Source organism: Canis lupus, chromosome 6 (genome assembly GCF_048164855.1).
Source record: "Canis lupus baileyi chromosome 6, mCanLup2.hap1, whole genome shotgun sequence".
Taxonomy (NCBI): Eukaryota; Metazoa; Chordata; class Mammalia; order Carnivora; family Canidae; genus Canis; species Canis lupus.
In genome coordinates, this window is record NC_132843.1 from 6370709 (window position 1) to 6389692 (window position 18984).

The 18984-nt window shown below is 44.5% G+C and overlaps 1 long non-coding RNA gene across 1 annotated transcript in view; it reads left to right on the forward strand.

Annotated features, from left to right (window-relative positions):
• Positions 1 to 18984, forward strand: part of LOC140634632 (uncharacterized) — a 45791-nt gene that overhangs the window by 21928 nt on the left and 4879 nt on the right. The window lies entirely within an intron of this gene.

Consider the following 18984-nt stretch of genomic DNA (forward strand, 5'->3'; position numbering starts at 1 on the left):
CTATTTCTGCATGACGGCCTGCTCTTGATCAAACCTAGTAGTAGAAAAGTACACACGTATAACTATTTCTTCTGGTCTTTCTTTTGTTTTTTGTTTGTTTTAAGATTTTATTTACTTATTTTTAAATTTTATTGATTTATTTGAGATTGAGAGAGAAAGAGAGAACAGAGGGAGAATGAGAGGGAGAAGCAGACTCTGGAGCCCCATGTGAGGTTTGATCCCAGGACCCTGAGATCACGACCTGAGCCAAAGGCGGATGCTCAACCCACTGAGCCACCTAGGTGCCCCTAAGATTTTATTTTGAAGTAACCCCTACTTCAATGTGGGGCTCCAGCTCATAACTCTGAGATTAAGAGTTGCACGCTCTACTGATTAAGCCTGCCAGGCGTGCCCTTGGTCCTCATATCCTTTAAAAGTTCTCTAGTCATGTAAAATTAACATTAAATATACTTGTATGCTTTTTTCCCCTGCTGATTTATCTTCATCAGTTTGATTTCCAGACCCAGCCAGGGACCCTAAGATGGTGGAGGAAACTTTATTTTTCCTCCCCTACATTGTTCTATTTCTGTTTTTGATAGAGATGTGGGTACAAGAATTAGCTCATTTTCCTGGTAGCTCTATAAATAATTAAAAATCCACTCTGACTGTAAGATCATTGATAATTGGTTTTTGCCTTGTCTGGGGAGACCACGGGGGTTTGGACCATCTGTGACAAAGGGGAGAGCAACTAGGGGGCAGCTGTATTCACGTCCATGGCTGAGGCCATTGGTGCTGCTGTCTCTCAGTGGCCCAGTGTTCCTGGTCTTCTAGAGAAGCTAGAAATCCAGATATTCAGGGGAAAACTTCTGAGTTAAAATGCTGGCAACTGATGAAAATGGAAAACAATATAGACATACCCACTCGCCATGTTTTGGCAGTGTTCCTGGTTGGTTTTCCTGTGCCTGCTCCAGGAAAGTGAAGTTTTCCAGAGTAAACCCCACGTGGATTACCAGACTGCCTTTGGGTCACTGTCATCAGCCTAATCAGGCTGAAGGATCAGGATCAGTAGAAAATGATGTTTTCCTGTTGAGATTCGACGTATTTTCAGCCTTTCTCAGCCCTTGCTAGAAGTTAGTTGCTCAACATTACTGTTACATCCTGACCAGTGTACACCCACCTACTTACTGCAGCTTACAGAATCCAGCTACTTGTACCTTCATGAATGTATGCAAAAAATATGTCTTTTTGCAGATTTAAACCCAACAAGTTATTAATTGAAATCATATAAATGCACTTTTTTGGTATCCTTATGTTCACACCGTGAACAGACATATTTCACTAATTTAGATTTGGTTCCCTTGCTGGAAACGCTCAGGTTGCAAGGGGCTGTTGCCAATCCAACATATATAGAAATGTAATGAAAGCCCATAATTCGTATTTCTGTAGTTTGACGTATGTTCTGATCCAGGGGGATGGAGGTAAAATTTGTAGTTGAATTCCCTGGGGGGGGGGGGGGGGGGAACGAGATGATTGTGGAACAAGATGTCTCTGTAAGATAAGCTATTTTCATGCATCACAGAAGCTCTTTCTTAGCCACAAGTGTGCTAACTATAAATCACTTTGTGTATACACATAAGGAGCATTTGGTTAGGCAAGTCCAAGTTACTGTTTGTACTCGAAAATGATAAACCTCCATTTCTTCAAAGAAAGAAGGAAAAGAAGATTTTCTCTTTGAAAAAACACTATAGAGCAAACACAGATTGTACACTACTTTTCCAAAATAAAATGCACAGCTAGAAGCATGGATTTTCTGGTTCACCTTGTTAAAAGATAAATGGAGGCACACTAAAAATTTTTAGAGTTTATTTATTTTTTAAAGATTTTATTTATTTATTCATGAAAATACGCAGAGAGGAGAGAGAGGCAGAGACACAGGCAGAGGGAGAAGCAGGCTCCATGCAAGGACCCCTATGTGGGACTCGATCCCAGGTCTCCAGGATCAGGCCCTGGGTTGAAGGCGGCACTAAACTGCTGAGCCACCCAGGCTGCCCTAGAATTTCTTTAAACAGAAATGCATTGAAATAGAGGGCAGAGCCAAAGCGGAAGTGGTTAGCTATCCCGGGAGAAGCCATGGGAAAGATTTACAGAGAGAAAATGAACAAGCAAAGTAAGGAAATTATCGATTGTTAACAGCTTAAAGCCTCGCTGGCTGTTGGTGATCGGTTGTCTTCAGGGTTTTGATTTTGTAACCTTGAGGCATTTACAGGCTTAGATTTCGGGTTGCTTACCAGCAGGCCACCACCATGGCATTACAGCCGCCTCAATCTAACGGCTTCCTTGTTTAATGAAGTTAACCTCGTCCAGTTAGTTGGCAGCTTGGGATTTGATTTCTGGTGTGTCTGATGGAGAACACAATCCCAGCCACCCACCCACTCTGAGAGCTCCTCAGCCAGCCTCAGCCTCACACCAGTGGCAGGAGCTGCAGTCTCAGTTGGAGGTAGCCTCTCCACCGCTCCCCAACCTTGTGGGGAAAGATTGATGCAGAATCAGCTGCCTCTGTTTCTCCAGCTGAGTACTTGTCAGTAGGTGGGATCTCTGGCACATCTACCAGGCTGCAGACAATGCCTCTGAATGGCTCAGAGTTTAAATTCCTGCCTGAGCATTGCCCTGCTCACTTTCTGTGTGCATTGTGCCCCAGACAAGGTCCATACACTTGCTTCTCAAGGACACCAGATGGTTGTCCCAAAGCTGTGCATGTGCCAGGTGGCTCTCTTCCCCTGGTCTGCTCTCCCACCTTCGTTCCTTTGCTCTGCAGAGGAGCAAGGCTTCCCGGGCTGGGCGCTTCCTCTTGCTCCTTTCCCCTACCTGTTCTCGCACCCCCATCCCTGCAGGTGCTAGGCTTCCCATCACGAGGATATCCCAGAACCCCAGACAGGTCCCCCGGCTTGTAAATGCTGCTGCTTCCAGGGCTCGCAGAATTCTACAGGCGTGCTTCTCAGCTCGGGGGGCTGGTGACATCCGTCACCACATCTATTCGTGGAGATTGCGTGTTTGGTTTTCTCACCTTGTAATAAAGAGGTTTCTTCCCTGGATCCCTTGCTCCCCCAAGTGTGTCCATAAACGAGCGGTACTGGCTAACCTTGGAGCTTGTCAGAAATGCCCGATGTTGGGCTCCCGGTGCATGGAGCCTGCTTCTCCCTCTGCCTGTGTCTCTGCGCCTCTCTCTCTCTCTCTCTGTGACTATCATAAATAAATAAAAATTAAAAAAAAAAAAAAAAAAGAAATGCCCGATGTCAAACTCCACCCCAGACCTACCTAATCAGAACTGGCATTTTCACGAGATCTCAGGTGATCCATATGTACACGGAGGTTGGAGGAACTCGGCTCTAGGTAACCAGGGAAGGCTGTGGGCCTGAGGCTGGGGCCCACCAGCAGAGCTGCTCTTCCCCCTACTGCTGAACTGGACCAGCCCCTCCGCTAGTGAAACCTCAGTGCCCCTGCGGCTGCAGAGTCTTAGGAGTCCAGGCCCGGTTGGGGGCTGTGCATTTGTTGGAAGGACAAGAAAAGACTTCAGTGCTCTCATGATGGGACTCGTCTCTGGATTAGTTCATAATCCCCGAGTGACTCTAAAACTGACCTTGACCTAGCAAACCAGAATTCTATCAACGCTGGTGTTTGGCCCGCACTTTGTCTCTAGCTCCCCTTTCTAATGATCCCTATTCCCAGAGAGCTATCCTACAATCCCGTGCCCGACCGTCCCTGAGATGCCAACTGTGTCCTGTCTGGAAGAGGTTCAGTGTGTCCCCACCCCCACTGTGGAAAAACCAGTTGCCTCCATTTGCATATTAATATCAATGTACCTGACCTAGAAATTTGTTCTCCAGATTTTCTTTTGAACTGGCTATCAGATTTGCCTCCCTCCTGAGTCAAATAAAATCTTTATTACAGGTTCTTTTTTTTTTTTTTTTTACTCTGAATGAGAGTCCTGATTGTCTCCTTTTTTCAAAATGATCTCCTAATTGCAACTACCTTTCTACTCTCATTCTGGTTTATGGACAGGTTTCTCAGCCTCTGCACTGTTGACTTTTTGAGCTGGATCCCTCTTTGCTGAGGGGGCTGTCCTGCGCCTATGGTAGGAGGTTTTGCAACACCCTTGGCCTCTACCCACCAGATCCGATAGCGCTCCCCTCCCCATCCCACCGAGTCAGGGCAGCTCAAACCATCTCCTGACATTGTTAAATGTTCCCTAGGGGGCAAAACCACTCCCCCCTAAATACAGCCCCCCAAATTGTGAACCTCTGGTTTACAGTGAATACGCAAGACTCCGTGTCTTATCACTATTACACTGACAGATATTCTCTTGATATTTTCCTAAACGTAGGAGAGATGAGGAAATCTGCTGGGAATATCACGTTTCAGAAATTATGAAAGGTCATGAGAGCTTTGGGAAAAACAAACATTGCTGAAATCCAAGACAGAAGCCAAGAGAATTTTTTTTTTTATTTTTATTTTTTTTTGGCAGAAGGCCTTTGGTTAAGGGAGATTTCAGTGCCCTGAGGTCATGAGGAGCCAGCTGGGGGAGCCCACCAGCTGCCAAGAGGAGGTGCGTGTTTGTTTTGGGCTTCTGTGGAGTTAGAGACTCGATGCCTGAGGTTGGTGATGGGTTGCAGAGCCGTTCTTACCCTCAGGGGGCCCCCTGGACCATAGGTCACTTGGACAGTCCTCCTTTCACTCACTTGCTCCTTCACTCATTCACTGACCTGCATCACTGGCCGGAAGCTGTGCGTCCTGGCTGAGGGGAGAGATGCAGAGATGCTGAGATACCTTCTCTCTGTCTTGAGAGTATTTAGTCTACAGGAAGAACAGCGATGTGGCCTCACAGCCGAGAGAGTAGCTTCTACTTAGAGAAGGATGCTCACTGCAGACTCTTCTATAGAATGTTCATCAGTACCCTAGGAGGTAGGAATGGCCCTTGTCAAAATCATTTGGCCACAAATGCAAGGGTTTATTTCTGGGCTCTCTGTTCTATTTCTTTGGTCTCTATGCCCGGTGCCACACTACTTTAGATTACCGTAGCTTTGTAGTAAGTTTTCAAGCCAGGAGGTATCAGTCCTCCAACTTTGTTCTTTTTCATGACTGCTTCGGTTATTCAAGCTCCTTTGTGATTCCATATGAATTTTATTTATTCTTTTATTTTGAAAGATTTTATTGATTTATCTGGCAGAGAGAGAGAGAGAGAGAGAGAGCACACAAGCAGGGGGAGTGGCAGAGGGAGAGGGAGAGGCCAGCTACCCGCTGAGCAAGGATTCCCCATGCAGGGCTGGATCCCAGGACCCCAGAATCATGACCTGAGCCGCAGGCAGACGCTTAACTGACTGAGCCCCCCGGACACCCCCGTATGAATTGTAGAAAGAGTGCCACTACTGGATTCCACGGCACACTTCCTGGAGCACTCTCTAGCATCGGGAAGTGTAGCTTCTCTTTGCTGCGTTGTGCTCTCTGTACTAAATCATCTGATCAACAGTCTGTCTCATTGCTTTGGATTTCCCACCCTTGGGATTAAGGGAGAACTTTCACATATCCTGAAGATATTGTTTGTTTTTTTTTTTAAAGATTTTATTTATTTATTCATGAGAGACATAGAGAGAGAGAAAGAGAGAGAGAGAGAGAGGCAGAGACACAGGTAGAGGGAGAAGCAGGCCCCATGCAGGAGCCCGATGTAGGACTCGATCCCCGGTCTCCAGGATCACACCCTGGGCTGCAGGCAGCACCAAACAGTTGGGCCATCAGGGCTGCCCTGAAGATGGTATCTTGCCCCACTCCTGAGAATTACTGTCTTCTGTGTATTTCTAGAGCCTAGAAGGTTGTTGTTGACTCGTTCCTTTAACTCCTATCTTACAGTATTTTTTCTGACTTTAACTAGAGCATTATAGGGTAATAATGAATATGCTTTTAAAATGACACTCCCTTGGTCCTGCCTCAGTGATCCTGGGATTCTCCGCCCCTCCTCCATTCAGAAGGTGACCCGCAGGGACAGGACAGACCTGGTGGCCGCCGGCGTTCCTGCCAGAGGCCCTCCGGGTGCTCCTCATCCAAGGGCTGTGCACTTGGATCGGGGAGCTTGGCTGCCTCGGGTGAGAGCTGCCCATGAGCTCCTTCCGGAGACACGCAGCCCAAGCCGAGACCCCTCCAAGTGCAGGCTCGTGAGCCCCGACGCAGATTCCGTGGACTCCCCCTGGACCTTTCTCAGCCAGGCCTTAACACTTGGGCTTCTGTTTGTCTCCATGTCACCCAGTTTTAGCAAGAATCCTGGTAGTCTGACAAACCCAGGTAAGTCCTGATGAGTTTAGGAAGAATCCTCTCCCCCCACACCCGTTCCTCTTGACCTCTGACAGGTTCTCACCGCCCCCGGGGGGGTGTCTGACAACCTGGCCTGTTCACCCAGAAGCCCCCTCATCCCCGATCTTTCCTCTTCCTCGTTTCCCCCCACTGACCCTGCCCCCTTGCCCCGTCCTACTCCTTGGCCATACACCCCCACTCTTCCTTGAGCTTGGAGTTGAGCCCAGCCTGTTCCCCGACTACAAACCCCCCTGCAGTGGTCCTCATACCTGTCACTGTAGTTCCCTGGCCATTCTCCAACAAGCACCATGAACAGTGTCTTCTTCAACAGTGCCTCTTCATGAGGAGGTGAGGGAGGCATTGCCCTCTGGTCTCAGTATCAGGAGAAGTTGTGCTTTTTGTGAATGTCTGGTTTGCTTTAGCTTTTAGAACTATCTTGCAATAGCACTTTTTCCCTGCATCAGGTGTGCAGAGCTAGATGGCGTGCATTTCTTTGTGCTACTCCTATCCTGCTTTTACTATTTTCATGGCCACTTCTTTTCTGATATCACTTCCCTTAGATGCTTACTTATCTTTAAATGTCATAGGGATCCCTGGGTGGTGCAGCGGTTTGGTGCCTGCCTTTGGCCCAGGGCGTGATCCTGGAGACCCAGGATCGAATCCCACATCGGGCTCCCGGTGCATGGAGCCTGCTTCTCCTTCTGCCTGTGTCTCTGCCTCTCTCTCTCTCTCTGTGTGACTATCATAAAAAAAAAAAAATGTCATATGCGTGTGTGTGTGTGTGTGTGTGCGTGTGTTTGTAAGCTGCCCCAAAACTTTATGGAACGTAGTTCATGTAAATAGATCTTTAAAAATAGATTGAAGTGTCATCCTCAATGAAACTTGGTCTCCCAGTTGCCCCCAGAGCCACACCAAACCCACCCAATCCTGCACTGGCCTCATGTCAACCCTAAGCTTTTCTGGAATGAAACTTAGTAAAACTTTTAATATATAAATAGGAAAAGCGTAACTTTGAAAAATAATCACATATTGGTCTACTTGCCAGAGGGGTCAATAGAGAGAGTTATCAAGTATATTAAATATTTCTAATCGTTAAAATGCCTAAGTGGCCTCGCCTCCCCACTCCAAACAAGTTCAAACACTAAATTAGTTAATGGTACTGCGCCTGCCTTTCATTTCCACAGATTGCTGTTTGTTTGGAGAGAATCTTAAAGCATCTGAGCTCTTAGAATACAATGTAAAAACAAAGCAGTCTTAAGCCCATCAGTGTTTTAAAAAAGAATAAAACAACCAAACATAATTGTGGTCTTTGGCTAACTTTCTAGAGAGAAGAAAACAAACCATCTGCCGTAACAGGCTGCTTTGGGGACGGCTGATCACAGGGCCGAATGAAACATTCATAGTAATTAGTGGCAGCCCTAGAATAGAAACTTCAGCAGTGCCTTTCCTGTTGTTATGGTGACAGTCCCCCCAAACAGCCCACCCCTCCTCTTCAAGGCGCTCAGCACTTTCTGTGGCCTTCCATCTGCTACGTGTCCTTGTTGACTGCAATGAAATTAAATTGACTGCTCATTTGTCACCCCACAGTAGTGTGTGTGTGTGTGTGTGTGTGTGTTGGGGTGTGGGAAGGAGGAGGACACTGATGAAGGAATGGGGGTGGGGAAGCTTGTCCCCTGAGCTCAGCAAGGGGTACAGGGGAGCAGCTGGCACATCAGCCCAGATCACCAGACAGGTGCCGTCAGGGGCTCCGACCTCGCCGACAGCTCACAGCGCCTGGGTGATGATGCAGGAGAGCTGGCCTCGGGACAAGCAGGCTGTTAACCTGCCAGGAGGAGGAGTGGTGCCCAGAACCCTGAGTTACCAAGACGTCCTTCATATTCACCCTCTACTTGTAGGTTGTTTCATCATTTCCACAAGTCCTTTAGAGGTTGTGAAGTGTCAGAAAGTCTCATTGCTCTGTCAAAAGTCTAAGGATTTGGCCAGGAAATCTGGTGTGCTCCCGAGCATAAAGTAGATTGTAAAGTGGAAATTGGGCTGCTTATTTTCCTTAGGGTCTTGTTCATCTTGGAGCTACGTGTTCAAGGCATTGATTTGAGTACCGATATCGTGTGCTGATGTCAACAGAGGCCCCAGGGGCTGCAAACTGTGCAGCCTGCTTAGGATGTAGCTTCTCCACCATGGCACTGAAGTCACGGACAGGACATGGACGTGCTTGTGAGAAATGTGTGCTGAACCTGGCAGAGGGTGTGGTTTCCTTGTCATAAGATTGGTAGGTTTTGGATATTTTATTCCTTTCATAAATCTCCCCGTATTATGTTGCCCTGTGGACTAGAGTGTTCTATAATGGATAAACTTGATGCCGTTTGTCTGGGCTGCTTAGTGAAGAGATCTCTCGAGAGTTCTGGGCAGAGGCGGAGCCGTCAGAGGGAGAGACTGCTAACAGGGAACACACACTTTCAGGGTGCACCTGTCCCTCTCCGTGTGAATTGCAGCCTCAAGGTCTGCCAGTTAGACTGCTGGTGTCTCCCTTGCTGAATTTTTGTGATGTTCATAGTCAGCTTTGAGGTTGTTGCACTTGATACATCCATGTTTATTTTAATATTTCCGTACTGGGGAGCCAGACTGTGCCATTCATCATGCATTCTCAGTTCTAAGGATACATTTCCAGTGTGACATTTTTAAACAGAACCTTGTTGGAGTTGATGATCTTTACGTAGGCTGGGCACAGTCCCGTGAAGGGAATCATGTGGAGCAGCAATTCTGAATTAGAGTGTTGGAGCTGGAGGCTCGTAAGGAAGAAAGGCTAAGTCATGTCCGAGAGCTGCTCTTAGTGGCTGAGCTGGGACTGGGGTCTTGTAGTCTAATTTCATCAGAATGTTTGCGCACCTACAGTGAAGGGGAAGTTATAAGGAGAGACGTAGCGATTTCTGGTGTAGTCAGGAAGATGAGATGCAGGATTATGTCCCAACTGGGGATGTTCTAGGGCTGTGGGAGGCATGTGTGAGGTCATGTGCCCCAGGGGGCACCACAGCGTGTGGGCTCAGAGTGCCCGGGCCCAATTCTCTGCCCACCTCTTGCTGACTGCGTTATTGGGAAAATTATTTGAACTCTGTGACTTTTGTTTTCCCAATTGTAAATTGGGATTGGGAATACCTTCTTTGGGGAGTTATTGTCAAGATTTGCAGAGACAACGCAGAGGAGGTCTGGGCATACTGCCCGGCACAGAGTAAATGCCCGTTTTCATTAGTTATTCTCATCAGTCGAGCTAATCCCCATTGCTCCTTCCTGCCTGGCTCTTCACTCACTCATTTCTTAGACCTTAAGCTTCCCCTCCAGGCTCTCGGTAAATAGATGGTACATCTCTCCCTGCCAGGCAGCTGTTTAGGTTCCGATGGCAGATGGCCAGCGTCCCCATGCCATTAACATCTGACAGTCTTTGTGAACAGAAGTGGCTTAGGTCTGTCTTGGCCAGCATGATCCACAGCACCAGACTCATGGTTTCCGTTGGCAGTTCCCGACACCGGGGTGGGGGTGGGGGTGGATGGGGTGGGGGGTGGTCTGGCCTCACTCCCGGGGGTGGAGGCAGGCTGGGGAAGGCAGGGAGCCAACAGGAGTCCCTGGAGCCTTGTTCTCTATGCCGCCTGCCAGTCCTCCTGGAGGCCCCAGCCTTAAGCCTGCTTATCTTTATCTTTCAGGGTAAATTCATTCAACAAACATGCCCAGCACTGTGCTCAGTGCCAAGGACACAAAAGCAAGGATGACGGAGTTCTTGTCTTTGAGTTGCCCAGGGACTAGTGAGCTGGATGCCTAGACAGCATGATAGGGCCAACAATCAGCCATGAACATTTAGTGGTGTTTATCATAGAGGGTCAAGTAGCACCTGCCACATCTGTGAGGCTGAGTGTAGTTCCAGCACTCTTCCTAGGGGGTCTTAGGTCCTTTTGTCCTCATTGCAGGCTATGGCATAGGTGCATCATCCTCACTTTTCAGGTGAAGAAGCTAAGCCTAGAGAGGTTAATGACCTGGCCAAAGTCACCCAGTCTGGCTGTGTGTTGTTGGAGTCAAAATTTGCACACTATGTCAGATGTACGAAACCCATGCTACTCATCTGTGCCCGAGCCCGTCTAGTCCTGGATGAGATTCCTGCTGATGGTAGCACACATTTAAGCATGTTGTCCATCTCCTCCAGCACTTTCCAGTTTAAAACAGTAATTTGAAGTTCAACACCTTATCTGGGCTCTTTTCTTCATCTTTCTCCTCCTTCCACCGACGCATCATCTGTAGTCCAGGAAGAGCTCACGTTACCTCCAGGTGTGCTGCTCTCCACTGGCTCCCGCTGGCTGAGAAGTGAGTTGGCCTGATATTTTGGTAATGGTCTGGGGTCTCTGCTCTGGTAAGAGTGGTCCTGATTCTTTGATAGTTGCACAGGCCCTGATGCTGATGTGTCTATAGCTGATCTGATTTAAGATCTGGTTTCTAGCACAGAATCTAGGGTCTATACAACTCCAAATCCTTTGTCTTGTCTCCTCTTCTCCCCTCTTCCCTAGGCAACTCTTCCCCACCTCAGCTTGGGCTGGTGCTGTGGGTCTTGTGTGTTTCAGCCCTGACCTGATATGACCCTGGGAATAGTGAGAGCATCCTACTCTCTTGCCAATTTGCACCTGGCAGCCAATGGCTTCCCACCAGCAGCTCCCTATGAGGCTCCCCCAAAAGTCGTCTGGGACTCTCTGGATCCTAAACTGTCTTGTTCAGTCAGCCAAGCCTGGCTATTGATCTGTAAGCAGACTTTTTGGAATTTAGAAAACGCTTTCTCTCTCCACAAGTCTGAATTGTTTGACTACAGACTCCAGAAGGTCAGCCTTGAGACTCCATGTAGACCAAGAATCTCTTTGTTCTAGGTAGTTTCTATTTGTTCATCTTGGATGAGTGACAACCCTCATGGTTGAACTTCAAGGGTAGAAAGGCTACAGGGGAACAAACCAGCATGATGAGGATGGAGACATATTAGAAGACTCATCAAAGAGATTGTTACCCCCTAAATACAGCAGAGGCAGTATTTCTATACAGTCTTTGTGTGCCCTGGTGCCAATCTTTATGTGTGATTGTCATGGGCCTTAAATACTGGACTGGGGGTGGGGTAGGTGGGGCATGCTTTAGAAAAGGTGACTTCAGCTTAGTCTAGAAGATGGAGGGTTATGCTAATCAGTTGAGTGGCATAGTGTTAGGGACAAAAGTGATAGCCTGGGGAATGGAATGTGGGAACGCCTAGCAGTTTGTGGAATTGCATGTATTCATTTATTCATTCATTAAGTGTATTTTGAGCAGGCACTCCTGCCATGCCTGGGCTCAGAACTGAGGATGGAATGGCACTGGTATCACAGCTGAAAATCTAGCAAGTTTTTCTCTTCCCATCCATGGGGCCACTGGGTGACCCTGGGAACTGTGGTGCAGTGTTTGCTATGAAGAGCCCAGGAGACTGGAGGTGACAGGGGAGATGGTTACTTCTGATTAGACAAGCAGAATTTGCCAAATTAGTGGACATAGGCAGATGTACCATTTCTGATGGAATTGGTTTAGGTCCGTGTCTCAGTCATCTCTAGCTGGTGAACGATCCTTCCTGCCCTGACTCAGTGGTTTAAAACAACAACTGTTTTATTATTTTACTCGATCCTGACTGACTTAGTGGGGTGGTCCTTCTGCTCCTTATCATATCAGCTGGGGCTACAATCAACCAGGGTCATGACTGAGCTGGCTAGTCCATGGGCAACTCAAGTGAATTCCTGCTGTTAAGAGTACAATCAGACCTTTAAACTGCTAACCAAAGCTAAGGAATGAATATTCTCGAATGCAAATGTGACCGTGGGCTGCAACGCTCCTCAGGACCTTGGAGAGAGGCTATACCTGCTTTGCAGCACTTTATAGCGTTGATTGCTGAATATTTAATTCGTTGGGAAAAAAAAAAAGGCTTTTCATGTTCAGTTATTACTCTTGTCATCAGAATTCTATCACATACTTAGGTTTCATGCTTTGTAGGGTTTTAGAGTCATCTGTGGTTATGTATTGGAGGATTCAGTAGCATAGGCAGAAAGTAAGACAGGCTTCATATTATTAAAGACCTTTTAATATTAATATAATATTTCTTTGAGAGTTTGTGATAAGAATTGTCCTACACATTTCCCGTGGTAAGAATAAAATGAGACCAGCTATGTGAAAGTACTTTGCATACTATAATTATCTCTAATAATCACTCAATAAATGTACTGTATAGATTTTGTTTTCACTTGTGTGCTTTTTACATCATGTTTTGGTCCCTGAATGACATTTTCTTGGCACTTGGGGAGATCTATTGGCCAATTTGAGGTTGTACCAATTTCTGTAAAAAATTGACGATATTTCTAGATACAAATACCAAACAGCCTTTGAATTGCTTGAAGACTCAGGATTGATGCTGGCCATTTTCTTGCTACACTGCCTCACATTTTTCATCTATAAGATGTGAGTCAAAATCTAGGCTTCAAAGAGAAGTTGGAAAGCATTACGTGAACAATGGGCTAAAGCACTTTGCAAATATATAGCACTGAACAATTGTAGCACTTTACTTACTATTATTATCCCTCAAAACATCTTGGGGTGTAGTATACCAGTCTTGTTGTCTATAGATCTTTTCAACTTCTCAAGAGATATCAGGGAATTTCTTCTTAACACTGAGGTTTATTAAGGTACAGCTTTATTTCCCCATCTTATGACAATACAGGATGTATTATTTCAGCTACTACTAACTTATAAAAATGTTGTTCAATTACACTTGTCTTAGCCTAAGTGAATGTACATCATTATGTTATATACACACAATTTGTAAAATAGTTGTCAGCTACAAACATTATCCTATACATTGAAGTTAGCAATGGGAAAATGCTGTTGTCACAGAAAATTGGACTCTGAAAATAGATAAATGTTCAGATGTTTACTTTTGAAATAGGAAGCATTCATCTTGTGACATTGACTTACAGTAGCTCTATTTCCATCATGAAAGTGCCAGGCAGGCAGTTATTGTCCTTGAAGAATATAAGAACTTCATCAGTACAGAAATAGTCTTTCCATTAAATGCCAGATATATTCCAAAGTCCTAGATGCCAATTCAACCTCTTGATATAAATTTTTTAAAATTTACATACTCTTTTGATACATACATAGTGTAAGCAATGATACAAAATTCAGAAGGTTCTAAAGAGAATAAAATGAAATATCCCCCTGCTCCCCTATCCTGCAGCCATCCCAGCCCCATCCTTGGAAACAAATGATAATAATTTCCTTTCTTGTGTATACTCCATCGATATTTTATGCATCTATAAGCATGTATCTATATCTTTCTTTTCTTTCCCAAATTGTGTCTCCTGCCCCCACACTCATTTCAGATGTATCTCAGAATGAGACTCTATTTGGAGATAAGGCCTTCACAGTGGTGATTAGGATGAAATGAGGTTGTATGGGTGGGTCTTAATCCCCAGTGAAGGTTGTTCTTATAAGAAGAGATTAGGACCTGGGCACACACAGAAGGGAGACCATGTGAAGGCCAAGGGGGTCCTACAAACCAAGGAAAGAGGTTCAGAAGAAACCAATACTGCCAATACTTTTTTTTTATAATAAATTTATTTTTTATTGGTGTTCAATTTGCCAACATACAGAATAACACCCAGTGCTCATCCTGTCAAGTGCCCCCCTCAGTGTCTGTCACCTATTCACCCCCACCCCCCACCCTCCTCCCCTTCCACCACCCCTAGTTCGTTTCTCAGAGTTAGGAGTCTTCATGTTCTGTCTCCCTTTCTGATATTTCCCACACATTTCTTCTCCCTTCCCTTATATTCCCTTTCACTATTATTTATATTCCCCAAATGAATGAGAACATACAATGTTTGTCCTTCTCCAATTGACTTACTTCACTCAGCATAATACCCTCCAGTTCCATCCACGTTGAAGCAAATGGTGGGTATTTGTCATTTCTAATGGCTGAGTAATATTCCATTGTATTAATAAACCACATCTTCTTTATCCATTCATCTTTCGATGGACACCTGCAACGTGAAAATAAAAGGTTGGAGAACCATTTACCATTCAAATGGTCCTCAAAAGAATGCAGGGGTAGCCATCCTTATATCAGATAAACTAAAATTTACCCCGAAGACTGTAGTGAGAGATGAAGAGGGACACTATATCATACTTAAAGGATCTATCCAACAAGAGGACTTAACAATCCTCAATATATATGCCCCGAATGTGGGAGCTGCCAAATATATCAATCAATTAATAACCAAAGTTAAGACATACTTATATAATAATACACTTATACTTGGTGACTTCAATCTAGCTCTTTCTATCCTCGATAGGTCTTCTAAGCACATCTCCAAAGAAACGAGAGCTTTAAATGATACATTGGACCAGATGGATTTCACAGATATCTACAGAACTTTACATCCAAACTCAACTGAATACACATTCTTCTCAAGTGCACATGGAACTTTCTCCAGAATAGATCACATACTGGGTCACAAATTGGGTCTGAACCGATACCAAAAGATTGGGATCATCCCCTGCATATTCTCAGACCATAATGCCTTGAAATTAGAACTAAATCACAACAAGAAATTTGGAAGGACCTCAAACACTTGGAGGTTAAGGACCATCCTGCTAAAAGATGAAAGGGTCAACCAGGAAATTAAGGAAGAATTAAAAAGATTCATGGAAACTAATGAGAATGAAGATACAACCGTTCAAAATCTTTGGGATGCAGCAAAAGCAGTCCTGAGGGGGAAATACATCGCAATACAAGCATCCATTCAAAAACTGGAAAGAACTCGGTGTTCTGCCAATACTTTGATCTCAGATTTCTAGCCTCTAGAACCGTGCGAAAGTTTCTGTTGTTTTAGCCACCCAGGTGTGATATTCCTTACAGCAGTCTTAGCAAACCAACACACCCCTTCCTTTTACAAACTGCCAGCACACAACGCCCACTTTGCTGTGCCTTCCTTTTCACTTAGTGTATTGTAAAGAAGTACATAAAAGCTTCCTACTTCATTTTTTTTGTATAAATACATGGATTCTTTTTATTGTATGGACTTAGCATAATTTATTTGACCACTCTCCACTGATGAACATTTAGATTATTTCCAGTATTTAAAAACAACACTGCAATGAGCACTGGGTGTTATAGTATATGTTGGCAAATTGAATTTAAATAAAATATTAAAGAATTAAAACAATACTGTAGATAAAAAAATAAATAAATAATCTTTTACATAACTAATTTCACACATGGACAGGTATATCCATGCAATCAATTTCTAGAAGTGGTATTGAGACAAGGAAACTGAAAGCACTTTATGAAAGTCTGCTTTTCTGCTACTTCTATTCTTGCTAAGACCTACACCCCTCCTTACACATGCCTTACACAACAGATAATGAATGTCCTCCTCCTAAAGGTCAAGGTGTTAATGATTTTTTTGGAGTGTTCCAGCACAGTAGATAATGCCTGAGGGGTGACTTGGGTGGGTAGGGTCATCATAAATGTTTTCCAAGACCACAGACTCACGGAGACCCTGGCTCCAGGGCATGAGTATCTTATGGAGGACACCCAAACACTTCTTCCTGGATGCCTCAGAGGACGCATGCACTGGACCACAATCCTCAATAAAAACCCCCAGACCCCAAGCAAAGACTAGACTCACTCTTTTTTCCTTTGTGAGCCTCCTGGACACTCTGTGTTTATTCATACTCTCTCTGTCTTCAATAAACTCTTTCCTTGCTTCCTCTTGACTTGCACTTGATTTCTATTTGCATGGAGCCAAAGACTTCCTTGGCTCGTCTTGGGGGACACCCTCTGGGTCCTCGGGCCCAGCCAGCCTGCATCAGTATTGATGGGCTTATGGGCATGTGCAGTAACATTTTTTACAGTCATTGATGGTTTGTCTTTCCTAGAGTATAGAGATTTGTGTGCCTCATAGAAGTACTGAGGGTAGTAGTAGTTTACGCTCCACTCCCTCCACAGTCTGTGTCTTGCCTTGGGAAGTATCATCTTGCATTTCTCTCATTATGAGTGGGGTTGAGCATCTTTTCATAAATTTAAAGGGTATTTGTATTTCATATTTTGGTTAAGCTTCTTTTCCTACAAAGCTTTTTTTTTTTTTTTTTTTTGGTATGGTAGATATCTTTATTTGTTAGAAAAATAGTCATTTTCAGTGACACAAGTGGCAAGCATTCCCTCAGTTTTTTTTAAAATTTTTTTTTAATTTTTATTTATTTATGACAGTCACAGAGAGAGAGAGAGAGAGGCGCAGAGACACAGGCAGAGGGAGAAGCAGGCTCCATGCACCGGGAGCCCGACGTGGGATTCGATCCCGGGTCTCCAGGATCGCGCCCTGGGCCAAAGGCAGGCGCCAAACCGCTGTGCCACCCAGGGATCCCTATTCCCTCAGTTTTATTGGCCTTTTTATATATTGCTTCTGAGGTCATGTCAAAAAAATTTTAATGTAATTAGATTTATTATTTCCTGTTTTAATGATACAATGGCTTCTGATTCCAAATACACGGAGTTAGGTCAAACTTTGGAGATAAGGATACCACCCTCCACAAGACTGCCCTCACTTCAGACACCAGCCTCTATTCAGGCTCCCCAGGATCACTGGGCTTCAGTTCTGACCATGGGGCTGCAAGTTTGGGTGTTTCCACTACCCCTGCTGGTTGAATAATTCACCAAAACACCTCACAGAAGTCAGGAAAGGGCTGTTCAATTTTATAATTTCAGTTTTGTTATAGCAAAAAGGAAACAAATTAGAACCAGCCAAAAAAAATAAATAAATAAAAAAGAGAGAGAGAGAGAGACACCTAGGGTGAAGTCTGGGAGGGTCCTAAATGTGAAGCTTCTGGTGTCCTCTCCCTGTGGAGTCAGGATGCATCACCCTTCTGGCACATCAGTGTGTGACAATATGTAGAGTACTGGCAACTAGGGATGCTCACCTGAATGTTGATGTCCAATGGGTTTTTTTTTTTAATTGATTGATTGATTATTTGAGAGAAAGAGAGAATCTCCAGCAGACTCCCACCAAGTGTGGAGACAGACACAGGGCTCCATCTCAACAACTCTGAGATCATGGCCTGAACTGAAACCAAGAGTTGGACGCTAAACTGACTAACCCACCCAGGTACCCCTGTCTAGTGTTCTTAATTGGAGTTTCACTATTAATTGAATCATTGACCACTTCACTGTACTCAATCTCCAGCTCACCTGTCCCTTCCTGGGGAGTTGGGTTGATATCACGTGGCTCAAAGCCCCAGCCCTCTAATCACTAGCTGGTCTTCCTATATAACCAGCTCCCCTCAGAGTCATGTCCTTACTATAAACCCTCAGAGTCCACCATGAATAAGAGACATTCTTATTATTTGGGAATCTCCAAGGTTTTAGAGCTTATTTCCCAGGAACCAGAGGCAAAGACCAGCCAAATTCCTCATCACCCAGGATACAGATTCTGGATTTTGTATCATACGTAGAAAGTTCTTCCCTTTTTAAAGATTATTACAAAACTAAATTGCTCCAGAATTTCTACTACAACCTGATTATTCCATTTTTTTCCCCAAAATATGTTTTTTGATCCATTTGGAACTTATCCTAGCTTATAGAATAAAGATTTAGCTTATTTTTTTCTAGACAGTTGTCTTAAAACATTTATTAAATAAACTATTTTTCTTCCGCTGATTGAAATGCCAGCCTTATGATATACCAAATTCCTGTATGGATCTAGACCTATTTCTTAATCTCTTAGGGTGTTCCATTGATCTATTTTTTATGTGTTCATACAGCACAGTTTGAATTATTACAGTTTTATAATTTATTATTTCAAATTAATATTAATAGTAAATTTCTGTAAACTTCTACAAAGCATTCTTTTGGAACAGATTTAAAATAAAATGCCAATTAGAGGTAAGATACCAATATAGCTGTCAGGTAAGTTGCCAGGATGTAATTGATCTGGCTTCTGAGCCATTTAGCAGCTTAGAGTAGGAATTGCTTCCAATTAATTCAGGCCCCTTTTATGCCAGAATTGAAGGTTACTCACCAAACTGTGTGCCATACTTTTGCCTTTTATGAGAAATCATTCAATCACATGCACAATTCTCACTGCATTGGAAATAGCCCAATGAACTGTAGCTTCTGTTCTCCCCCAGTGCATCAGAAGCACTGGCTTTCTCAATAGCCAGTTGTTGAATGGGTTGAGCACACACTTTCCTCATGCTTTCTGCCTCCTGCCCATCATGATCCCTGGGTGAAGTCAGCCACTTGCTCCCAGCAGACTCAATGGGCTTCCTTCTGCTCCTAACCAAGGTGAATCTAAGTCAGCCAGTCTAACCCCGGCCCAGGGTTGGAAGGACCTAGTTCTTTGTGGTCAACCCTGGTATTTTCACTTTCACACTGGATTTTTCCTCCAGACTAGGCAAAGAAAATTGGTGGAACAGACCACATACTTGTCTCTCTCATAGGTAAAAGTGAAGGATTGTGAGCTTGTCTGTGAATAGGGCACAAATTTTAGATCTTGCTTCTGTAGCATCAGCTGAGAAGATGAACTTTCAGAGTTCCCAATAAGGTTATCCAAATGTCTGCCTTATCCTATCTTTCCA